General features: G+C 36.1%; 1 pseudogene; it reads left to right on the forward strand.

Moving 5' to 3' along the window:
- Positions 1 to 11,612, forward strand: part of LOC115062707 — a 119,404-nt pseudogene extending 107,792 nt beyond the window's left edge.
- Positions 11,613 to 11,841: the final 229 nt, after the last annotated feature.

An 11,841-nucleotide genomic window follows, 5' to 3' on the forward strand; every position in this document is an offset into this window, starting at 1 on the left:
TTGTGTCAAGTTGACACAAAGCTAGCCAGTACACTCTCATTTCAGGGAGTCTAAGAGATAATTTATTCTTGAGCAAGTTGAGTCACTATGGTCTGGAAACACAGATTTTGTCACCCCCAAAATCTTTTTCCAACATGGAAGAAGTTTCATGAAGTTTCTATAGTTTTACAGAATGAAGAACATAACAAAATCCAAGGCAAGTTTAAAATATTTTGGTGGCTTTATCAGAGAGGCATGAACAGTGAAATTAGAGTTTTCCTACAGGCCTAAGACTCTATCTAGTGATACTCTTTGCTTTTAATTAATGGAAGGCAGTAGTCTGCTAAGTTAATGGATTCTAGAAGGTTTCTATCTATTAAGTCACAAGATGTTAGTTCTGACACAGAGGTGAGCAAGAAATGGCTGTTCTGGAGGGCTCAAACTAGCCCAAGATAAATTAGCTTCTACATCTGCAACATTCCAATCTCTGTCCACAGTACTGATAAACTAATCATACAATCAATCTCTTCATACATACACTACTTTCAATTTCTCTTCACAGTTACACATATATAATAGTTTAGTAAAAAACGGCTATGTTAACTCTTTCAAACCCAGTTTATTTAAATCCAGTTATTTCCCAAGGCTTATACTCATTCTTTAGGCTTCCTTGTGTCCTCGACTCCTGTCTTGTTTTTGTCTTTATTGTAAGTGACCCCAGCTCAGAGAACATTTGTTTTGCTCTTTTTTTAATCCCTCACAATTTCACCTTTTCCTTCTGTGCCTTCTGATGTGAATCCATCTACACAGTTTAAGTACTTAGAACTAAGAATCTCTTCCTTTATAATATTAAGCATATCTATGAAGAATTCACCTTGTTCTTTCCCGAGATTTATTATGTGAGCACCTTTGGCAAATCGTATTATCTATGTTGATATTCTCAATGGTTATGCTAAGCAATGCCTTGACTCTTGAACTCCATGGTTGATGCCACAATAGAATCACATGTTTCCAGTGAAATAATTTTGTGAGAAAAACATTCAGAACAAATTTGAAAATTTCTGATGCCCCTTAAATAACATATTTTACTTAGAAGTTATGAGACAGGAAAATGGAGGGAATACTTTAGTAAACTGGGACTCTACTTGATTTAGAGAAGGGACTCTCAATCTGTGGGTTACAAACCCTCTGGGAGTCAAATGACCAGCTATAACCTGATACAGAAGTTTCCCAACATCACCAGAAACACATATGTTTACATTATAATTAATAACAGCAACAAAATTGCAATTATAATATAGTAATGAAAATACATTTATGATTTAGGGTCACCACAACAGGAAAAACTATATTAATGCTTCACAGCATTAGGAAGGTTGAGAACCACTAATTTATACAATATAAATATATGCTATTCAAATAATTCACCTAACAGCTAGCTCCTTTATTTGCACATACTATCAATGGGCACTCCTCTCTGAACATAGATCTTAGCAACCTCAGACACAAGACAATATCAAGTTGAATTTACCTACTTTAAACTACGGAAATAATTTACTGTCATAGTGTTTTTTCCTGGTACTGTATTAAGGCACTCTGACAAAAGAAGACAATAGAACAAAGGGTTTACTTAAGTCTGTAGTTCAAGGTCACAGTCCATCATTAGAGACAAGGCAGTGTGACAGAAACTTGATTAACCTGTCATAAAATGTCTACAGTCAAGAGCAGATCTGTGAATGCTAGTGTTCATCTCACATTCTATAATTGCACAGTATTTGTCCTACCCACAATGAAGACACATCTTCTCTCATGTACACTAAAGAAAAACTATGATCTCCAGTAAACTTTTAAACAGAATGCCTCTCATTTTAAACATCTTCTGCCTAGACATAATTATACATGCATATCATTAAAATAAGAAGCCTTATAAGAAAGGTTATTCTCAGTAGAGAAATGTTTTAATGTTTTGCTCAAAATAGAGAAAATCCCAAACTGTAGCCCCAGTACCAAGTACTTCTCTTGACCCTCAAAAAAAGAAAGATTTAAACAATAATTGTGACCCTTAAGGCATCATATTACTCTCTTGCATGTTGATCCTTTTCTTGATGTGTTTTAACTAAAGTTTCTTTGTTAATTTTCAAAGTTTTAGTGATCTCTTATTTCACTATATTCGTAGGTGCACAGGAACCCAGAAATACCTTATAACCAGTAAATAAGAAAAAATAAAAAAATAATAAAAAAAAAAACACTTCCAATGTAGTCTACCTTTCCATTCCATATCTCCAGACTCTCATGCCTTTGTAACTTGTGTTTCTAGCTCTTGGATACTAATTTCTTACTGTGCATGTTTCCTAAGAAAATTCTAATGTTATAGAGATCCTATTACAAAATAAAATAACTCTTGCTCTCTCTACTTTCTCAAAGACTGCCTTGTTCTTGTCTCCAGCTACTCCTGATTTAAGAAGAATCTGACAGCCCCCTAGGCAGACTCATATATCAAAATACTCCATGTAACATGAAAGATTCTATACTGGTTAAAAATAAACTTATTATATGGAATAAAACCTACACATTTTGACTATGAGAACAAGTACACAAACATATACAGAGGCAGAATAAAAAGATTAATTAAATCAAAATATCTTCTGCACTACAGCATATTTGGGAAGTTTAAAGAGTATGCATGACATACTAAGAAAAGTTAGCATATACCCTTAGGATGCAGAGATCCCTGTATATGTTTGAATCATTCGTTTGAAGCACATCTTACTATCGCAATTCTTTCTCCAGCTTGTTTGTATCACTCTGTTGGCAGCAGTACAGGATCTAACACCAAATCTTAGTTGCCTCAATTTCTGCCAAAAGCTTACTGATAATGGACAAAACAACTCTCTCCCTTCCTCCTCTGGCAGAATAGTTGTCTCTGCTCTTTTATTCGGTATGTCAATCATCATGTCAATTGTAACAACTTCTCTGAGACATTCAAGTTGATTTATTTTTTGTTCTCAGCTGTCCCCCTACCCGGGACAAGCGTTTTGTATAACCTTTATAAATCTTTTATTTTGAGTATAATGCACTCATGTGATTACCCATTTGAGACTGAACCTCCATCTGACCTTTGCCTTGCTCACAGTGTTGTTTATGGTCTCATCTTGTTCTTCCCTGCATTCCGTCTTGACTTGTGATTTGTGGATTCAGGTCACTCAATACGTGACTGACAAGTGAATGACCACACCACGAGCTTCTAGTTCTGTACCTGAAAACAAACAGTGAAAGAGACATGAAAGTTGCATCAGTTGCCCAAGGACACAGTTATGCATCTTTCGTTTACTTGAAGAGGTAAAACTAATCAATAGTTTTGGAGTGTCTTCCAGATAAATTAAGCACACCTGGGTCATTTTCATATCTAGAGTAGAAATCTATAGTGCTGATCCCCTAAAATGAAAATGAGCTTCACTCATCACATATATGTCTTAGTAGAAATGAGTTAACACGTCTATCAATCATGACAGGCATTGAAAATGGCTTCGCTGCTATGACAGCTTATTTGACACAAACTCCCCTATCTTTGGAAGTGAATGATCTACACACAAGTTGGTCTGCTTGCTTCACTGCTCAGGTATGGTAGTTTGACGAAGAGTGATGAGTAGGCAAAGCATAAGGAGTGTTGGTCAGAGAGAATCTTTGGTCAAACTACTCTCCAACTCCATCCACCCCTTGCCTTTTCTTTGTTGAATTCAATGATGCCATCTCTTCCTTGAAGAAGAGAGGGGAATAAAAGCTCTCACTTGTGTGGATAAAAGGCTGTGCTTGCAGAAGTCAATCCAGCAGTGCACAATGGAGTTGGCTGTAAGATCAAGAGCAATGTACTCTGTCTACACAAACAGCTTCCAGATGCTGCCTTTGGCGCTGTTGGCTAATTTTCTTCCTTGTTTGTTTCTTAAAAAAACAAAAAAAAACTGACACAGAATTAAAGATATACAGGAGATGTAGAAGTTTGTCTTATGAAATAATACCAGTAGAGAGTTTTAAATGAATTCCCTTGAAAGCAATGCGAGAGAAATTATATGTTCACAAGAGAAGCCAGGTGGCATAGAATTCATCCGTAGAATCCCAGGTCCCAGAGATTATGACAACATCTTTATATGAGACTGATACACTACCTACTTTTTTAACAAGGATCCTGACAACATCTTTTTTATATAAAACACCAATACAGAATACTGTTTAAAAGGACAGTCTTCTGAGCCAAGGATATCTGTTAATAAATTCGCAGTTTAATGAGTAATGTTGCATATAAGTGGGGCAGGCACAGCAACATTATTAAATGTACTCACTTATTGCTTCTGTACTATACACAATTATAGGTCCAAATGTATTATCTCAGCTTGTGCTATGAAGCATGTTGGCTAAAATCACTATCCTCCCAACATTCTCTACACAAATAATACAAGTGTCAAAGGTCTAATTCAAGATTTCTGGAATTAGTTTGTCTTTTATATACCTTATTAAAACCTAAGAACCCAAATATATATATATATATATATATATATATATATATATATATGCTGAAAATATGAGTATCTAAATAAATATCAGGTCAAGTATATCTGAATCTACTAAATTAAGGAGAACAAGGATATTATTGGATTAAGAAACAAGCTTAAGTAACACTGTTCCTAAGGATTTCCACAGATGTCTGTGGCATCAGCACAGAAAAAGCAAATATGGTCCTGACTATAGACCTCCTTCTCTGTTGCATTTTATTTCTTAATTGATTAGAAACATAAACAAGACAATAAAGCTTAAATAAAATGTTTTTCTTCTGACATCAAGCATTCTCAGACATGACTTCTCTAAATCCTGCAAAATTATAGAGCTGAGTGCAATCAACAGGGCAGAAATAATATTATTGTGTTCATTTGCTGACATGGTTGTTATTTATTGATTCAATCTGCATGGTTACTTTGTTATTCTAAGATCTTATGCTCAGGTCTGGGTTATAAAAATAAGAAATGCATAAGAAACCCCTTTCATGGTCAAAATGTGATCTAAGAATGCAGTTCAGGTGGTAGAGTGTTTGCCTAGCACTCACAAAAGTCCTGACTCCAATCTCCAGTATCACGTGAATTAGGCAGAGCAGTATGCAAATGAAGTTTTAGAACTGAGGGGGAAAAAATAGGAAGATTAAAGTAGATGGTCATGGGTGCACGAGATTTTATACATATAAAATATTTAATAGGGAAGATAAATATAAATCCACCAAGAATGATTTGCACGGTGACAGCAGTAAGCATGGTGAAAGCTGGCTGTTATAAGAATCACCAATATTCACTTCTAAATATCTGACATTTACATGACTTAGATGTGCTTAGCTCTTTGGACTGTTACAGGACCAGTGATATGCTTCTTGGTTGGTACTATGGCTAGAAATGAAGCAATACTTTTAAGTTTATTTGACATATTATTGATACATAATGACTGTTAATGTTTAGTTTTTATAGTTTGATAAACTTTAATATGAACTACATTATTCAGTTATAACAGCAATACAGTAACAGTATCAAACACATCCACCCTTTCCAAATAATGTACATGGGCTTTAAGAAAACATAATGAAAGACTCATTGTCTTCATGTATTATAAAATGCATAAAATTGTACCTTCAGGAACAGCCACTTTCTCATATGGTCAGGTTCTAGAATTTGTTTGCCTTGTAAAACAGACACTTGAAAATTAATTTCTCACTTTTCTCTTCCACAGATTCTGAAAACTGTATTTTTACTCTACTTTTACAATTTTGATTATGCAAGATACCTCATATCAATTTAAACAAGTATTATTTTCCCTTTGCAAAAATAGCTAATCCCACTTAGCATATTAATATTAGCTTTTGTATTGTTATCCATATAAGTGCAAAATGATGGGTTTGCTTAGTTATAACATTAACACACACAAGCACACAAATACATAGACACATATCCAGACAAACGCCTAGATATACATTCACTCACTTAATTTATTTGTTCATTTACCTATAGACACAAATATATTGTTCACTTTGCATAATGTAACTTCAGAGAATCCATGGAAAATCATTTTATTAACAATCCAATTTAAAAATGTAATTATATTTTTATATGATGATATGATTTCTTGGTAGATAAGAAAAGTATAAAGCAATCCATTTGTTTAGCAATAGTACAATGAAAGGAAACTAAAAGTGCTAAATGTGAGCTGTAGTTATCCATCTGCCTGCTAAATTCAAATTCTGTCCTTGTGGTGATACCAGAAAATCCCAGAACATTCCTATAGTCCATTCCTTCATTCAGAATATATATATTTAATAACAGCACTTGGACCATATGCAAAAGTAAATTTATTACAATGCATTTGAAGATCTCAGAGGGATGCCTGCCTTACACATACTATCATATGCAAAAGTATATATAAGAACAAGAGGAAAGCCTAACATGAGAAAAAAATGGAAAGAGAAAACATTCTCCTTTGAATCTAGAATATAGCATGTATGTGCACAACCTGTTTGCCTGATATGCAGGGATCACTTATTGTTTTGGCATGTGAACTGATGTAGCTACCAAGTCTTCAGAGTACTCCTTGAAACTTCAGCATGGGAAATGAACAGGAGGTCATCTTATGCAGGTCTGTCAAAGTAAATAGGCATTGCCCAGCACTCAAGAGACTGAGCTCAATAGCCTGCTCAACTATGTTTAATAGAGCATAGAATCCTTGAGGTCTCAGGCACATTCATTCATATCTATGCTTTCAGCTCTTGTGAATATGTAATGTACGGAACAGTCCACCATTGGGTTCTGGTTTTGAAATTATTCACAATTTTATGTATTTTGTAAAAGTCTCACCAACCTGAATAGTACATCTAAAACAAAGGTAAAACTTTGCAATGGATATATTACTTTAATTTTTAACATTATATATTCCTTTAGCTCATAACAGATTCAAAGATAACAATATAAAATGATTTCTGTCTACAGTTTCATTTTAACTTGGTGGCTTTGTATTAGCCTGCAACAGAATGAAGTACTTTCTAATTTTTTTTCTGTAACAATATTAAGGAATACTTTGCAAAGTCTTAAAATAACCTCGAGTGAATGAAGTCAAGTGGTTTTTGTATTCCACGGCATTACCATCATTCTTCTCCCATTTATATAACCTATCACAGTCACAAAGACAAATACTTGGGATGGGTAAAGGAGAACCATTTGGGAAAAATAATGAATACGTCTAAAAATATAAATGCAACCTAAAACTCTCAATCACATTAATTTTCTATTCTTCATCATTTTTTTTCTAATTGATAACTCCTCTTGTTATGAATCAATTGTTTCTGTATAGTTTGGCATTTGGGTGGCGTTATACTTGTACTGCTCACATATAAACAGTCATGACAAACACATCAATAAGATTTTCCAATGTCAAATGGTTGTAATGAAAATATACATCTAAGTAATATTACAAGGCAGAGAAGCAGATAGGCTAACTGCCTATATTTACCTCTTCTTCAGTTCTTCTAAGACCAATACCCCAGGTTTATCACAGGATCTGTAGTAGGCCACCTGCTTCAGCTTTCCTTCTACCCATGCCTCCTTCTCTAGCAGATAACACACTTGTTTTCCTATAACCTTCCTTCCTCCCTCTCACTGCTTTATCCTAGCAACCAACGCCAGCAAGCACCCTCTAGGAATCCACAGTCCATTCCAGATAAGCTAACTGTAGATCTTCAGCTATCTCTCTGCTCCTCAACATTCACCTCAAAGTCTCCTACTCAGCTCTGTAACCAGCCCTGTTCTTTGGCCTTCTGTTCCTCTCTACCACCATCTCCAGGGCAATCACACATATCTTCCACATCAAACATCTCTCCCTTCACTCATTGCTTTCTCTAAGAACCCAAATCCTAGAAGGCATCCTACATAGGCCCCATGGCCACATAGGCCAGCAAAGAAGGTAACTTAACTGCATATTTCGTCTCACTCTGGAGTTTTCCAATATAATCTGTCTTTTTAATCCTCACCTTTAAGCAGAAATTCTCCTTCCCCTCACTACTCTCTGCTACTATTCACAAGGGACTAATTAGATCCTTGGTGAATATCCTAATTTTGTCCCTCCAATGGAACCCCCTTCCCTAGCCATTCTCATCCCTAATTGTCAAATGTCAATACCTAGAAACACATTGTAACTGGAAATCCCAGAGCTCATAGCTATCACGATGCCAGGAGAATTTTTTTTTTTTTTTTAATCAGGCAACACACAGCGAACAAACTCTCCTAAGAACTAGAAAGGGCAACAGAAATCTAGAAAAATATCACTCCTGTTCAACAAACAGAAGGCCAGATACCCACCACTAGAAATCCAAGCTTTCCAAACCCCCAAACCCAGTATAAAAAGACAATCATTAACACCCAGGAAAATAAAAACAGTCTCTACTAGAGCCTCGCAACCCAACCACAGCAGACCCTGAATACTGCAACATAGCTGAATAAAAAAAGTAAAAGATTGTTAAAAATGCATGTATGAATACACTAAAAATCTTTTAAAGGGAAAATAAATTCCTTAAAGAAATCTAGGAAAATACAAACAGTGAAAGGAAATGAATGAAACTGGTCAAGAGCTGCAATAGAATTTAGTAAGGAAAACCCAAACTGGAGGAAATCTGGAAATGAAAAATTTTAGAAATTCAAACAGGAACCAAAGTAGCAAGACTCGCCAACAAACTACAGGAGATAGAGGAGAGAATTACCAGCATTCAAAACGTGAGGGCAGAAATTGATACTTTGGTTTAAAAATGTTAAATCTTAAAAATAAAATAAAATAAAATAAAATAAGGGAAACAAAGTATTCAGGGACAAAATGAAAAGATCAAATTTAAAAATGATAAGATTAGAGAAAAAAACATTAAAGTATAGAATATATTTTCAAATATCATAGAGAAAAATTCCCAAACCAGGAGGAGGAGATGCCAGTCTAGGTATACAAGCATACAGAACACAGAATACAGAAGACCAAAATAAGAAAGTCCCCTTGCCACATCATAATCAAAACACTGAATGGACAGAAAAAAGAATTAATATTGCAAGCTGCTGTGGGAAAAGAATACATATCATATCAAGACGGTCCTCTTACAACATCACCTAAATATTCACATGAGACTATAAAAGCCTGAAAGGCCTGGACACATCCTCTACAGAATCTAAAAGAACACAGATGCTAGCTGACTTAGTCAGGGTTTCTATTCCTGCACAAACATCATGACCAAGAAGTAAGTTGGGGAGGAAAGGGTTTATTTGGCTTACATTTCCATACTGCTGTTGATCACCAAAGGATGCAAGACTGGAACTCAAGCAGGTCAGAAAACAGGAGCTGATGCAGAAGCCATAGGGGGATGTTCTTTACTGGCTTGCCTCCCCTGCCTTGCTCAGCCTGCACTCTTACAGAACCCCAGACTACCAGCTCAGAGATGGCACTACCCACAAGGAGACCTCCCCACTAGATCACTAATTGAGAAAATGCCTTGCATCTGGATCTTGTGGAGGCATTTCCCCAACTGAAGCTCCTTTCTCTGTGATAACTCCAGCCTGTGTCAAGTTGACACACAAAACTTGCCAGTACACTAGCCCATACTACAAAATATTTGAGTGAAAAACTTGAAGAAAATAAGGTATACCATGATAAACCAAACTTTAAGCAATATCTATCTATAAATCCAACCCTATAAGATAGAAAATTCCAACCTAGAAATGTTAACACTCCCAAGAACATACAAGGGTTATATAATCCCAGAACAACAAATTAAATGAGGGAACACACACACACACACACACACACAAAATGAAATAACTGGAATAAACAAGCACTGATCCTTGATGTCTCCCAACATCAATTCTCAAAAACAATTTCCCAGTAAGATACACATGAACAAAATGGACAGAAATGAAGTGTCCATCCTTCTACTGCAACCAAAAGCAATACTACCATCAAGGATAAATATCACTTCAGGGTATAAGGATGGATAAAGATATCCCACATAAAAGGAAATTTAAAGAAAAAAAAAAAAAAACCTTGTTTGGCCATTTCAATATCTGATAAACTAGACCTCATATCAAAGCTATTCAAAAGAGATAAAGAAAACTACATACAAATGAAAAGTTCACTAAGCAGATATTTCAAACCTTAACATCAATGCTTTAAAATAAATAACATTTGTAAAAGGAACAGTACTAAAGCTTAAATCACATATTAGCGCCTTCACATACTCATAGTGGAAAAGTTCGAAAGTCTTCTCTTACTGCTTAACACATCTTCCAGACAAAACTTAAACACAGAAATGCTTGAAATAACCGATATTATAAACTAAATGGAGTTAACAGATATTAACAGAACAGTTTAAAAAAAACACAAAAAGCTCAGTCTCAGCACCTTATGACTTTCTCCAAAATTAATGACATAATTGAGCACAAAGCAAGTCTAAACAGATTAAAGAAAACTGAAATAACAGGATACATCCACTTTGGAAACCATAGATTAAAACTGCATATCAACAACAACAAAAACAACCACCAGAAACCTGAAAAAATGATAAAACTGAATCACTGCTGAACACCAACGACAACAACAAAAAAAATCAAAACAGAAATAAAAAAAATTGAAGACATTTTGGGATCGAAAAAAATGAGTATGCAAATTATCAGAAACAATGAAGGCACTTTTAAGAATCCACCTAGCTCAAGCATGCTAGATCTATACCTGGGCAACATCCCATGGCATTTGAGTTCACAGAGACATACCTGACTGTTCTGTCACATAGCCTGTGTATACCTACTTTTAGCACCTTCTTCAATTCATCTCATCAAAAAGATACTAACATGGGTAGGGAAAGCCTGGATACACAAAGCAAGCCTTTGACTCTTCTCACCGTGTGGGATTGGTCAGTACAATTTGAACCCAAAGCACAGACATTGCTCAGAAAGCCTCTCTATGTGGAAAAGCCAAAACTGGACAACGGACAGCGGAAAAGATCACGTTTCAAACATCCACGACAACTTTCTTTGCCACTTACCCAGTCTAAGTCATCTACCAAAAGAGGATTTTTCAGGGAAGAAACAGATCATTTAATAATAATAATAATAATAATAATAATAACCTTCTAGGCAAGAGAATTAGTAAACTTATTAGCTCTTCGGATGACCTCCAGGACAGCTCTCTAGAGTTCTATGACAACTGGTGTAGTAAGCTATCATAGCTTGTTCTTACATTGAGGGGCCGGATATCAAGGTATGGGTTCAGATCTATTTACATTGGTTTCCAGAAGCCCAAATCCTAGGAGGTGGCAGAGTGGCCACTATGGACAAACTCTTGGGAATGATGGATGAAGCGCAGAGCTAACAGGAGAAAATAGAGGCAAGGCATCCCTATCCGGAGGATGTCCACTCACTGGCCTGCTCGGGAACTCTGCCTGCCTGTCTTCCTTGTTGCGCTTTGCGCTGTTGCAGAGACATTCAGCCAAGCCTGTCTTATCCACCAGTAGCTAGAAAGCTTTAGAAGGCGAAGATGATCTGGCCAAATGAGAAGACGAGTTTGTGGACCTAGGGCACGTGTGACCTGTCCCTTCAGGGATTGTGAAAGAGGCAGACTGTACAGTGGGATAGTTGTTCCCTGAACTGGTGTCACGGTGTTAGCCCAGGGCTGCGGAGGAGGGAGCAGAGGCTTTTGGGAACAGAACTGGTTCTCCTTTTCTTCCACAGTTCTGGAGGACAACCCAATGAAAACCATGCCTCTAGTATGCATAAGATGGAGTCTCCCCTTGACCCGTCATAGGATGGGGGTCGT

The sequence above is a fragment of the Mus pahari genome, chromosome 20, assembly GCF_900095145.1.
Source record: "Mus pahari chromosome 20, PAHARI_EIJ_v1.1, whole genome shotgun sequence".
Lineage (NCBI taxonomy): Eukaryota > Metazoa > Chordata > Mammalia > Rodentia > Muridae > Mus > Mus pahari.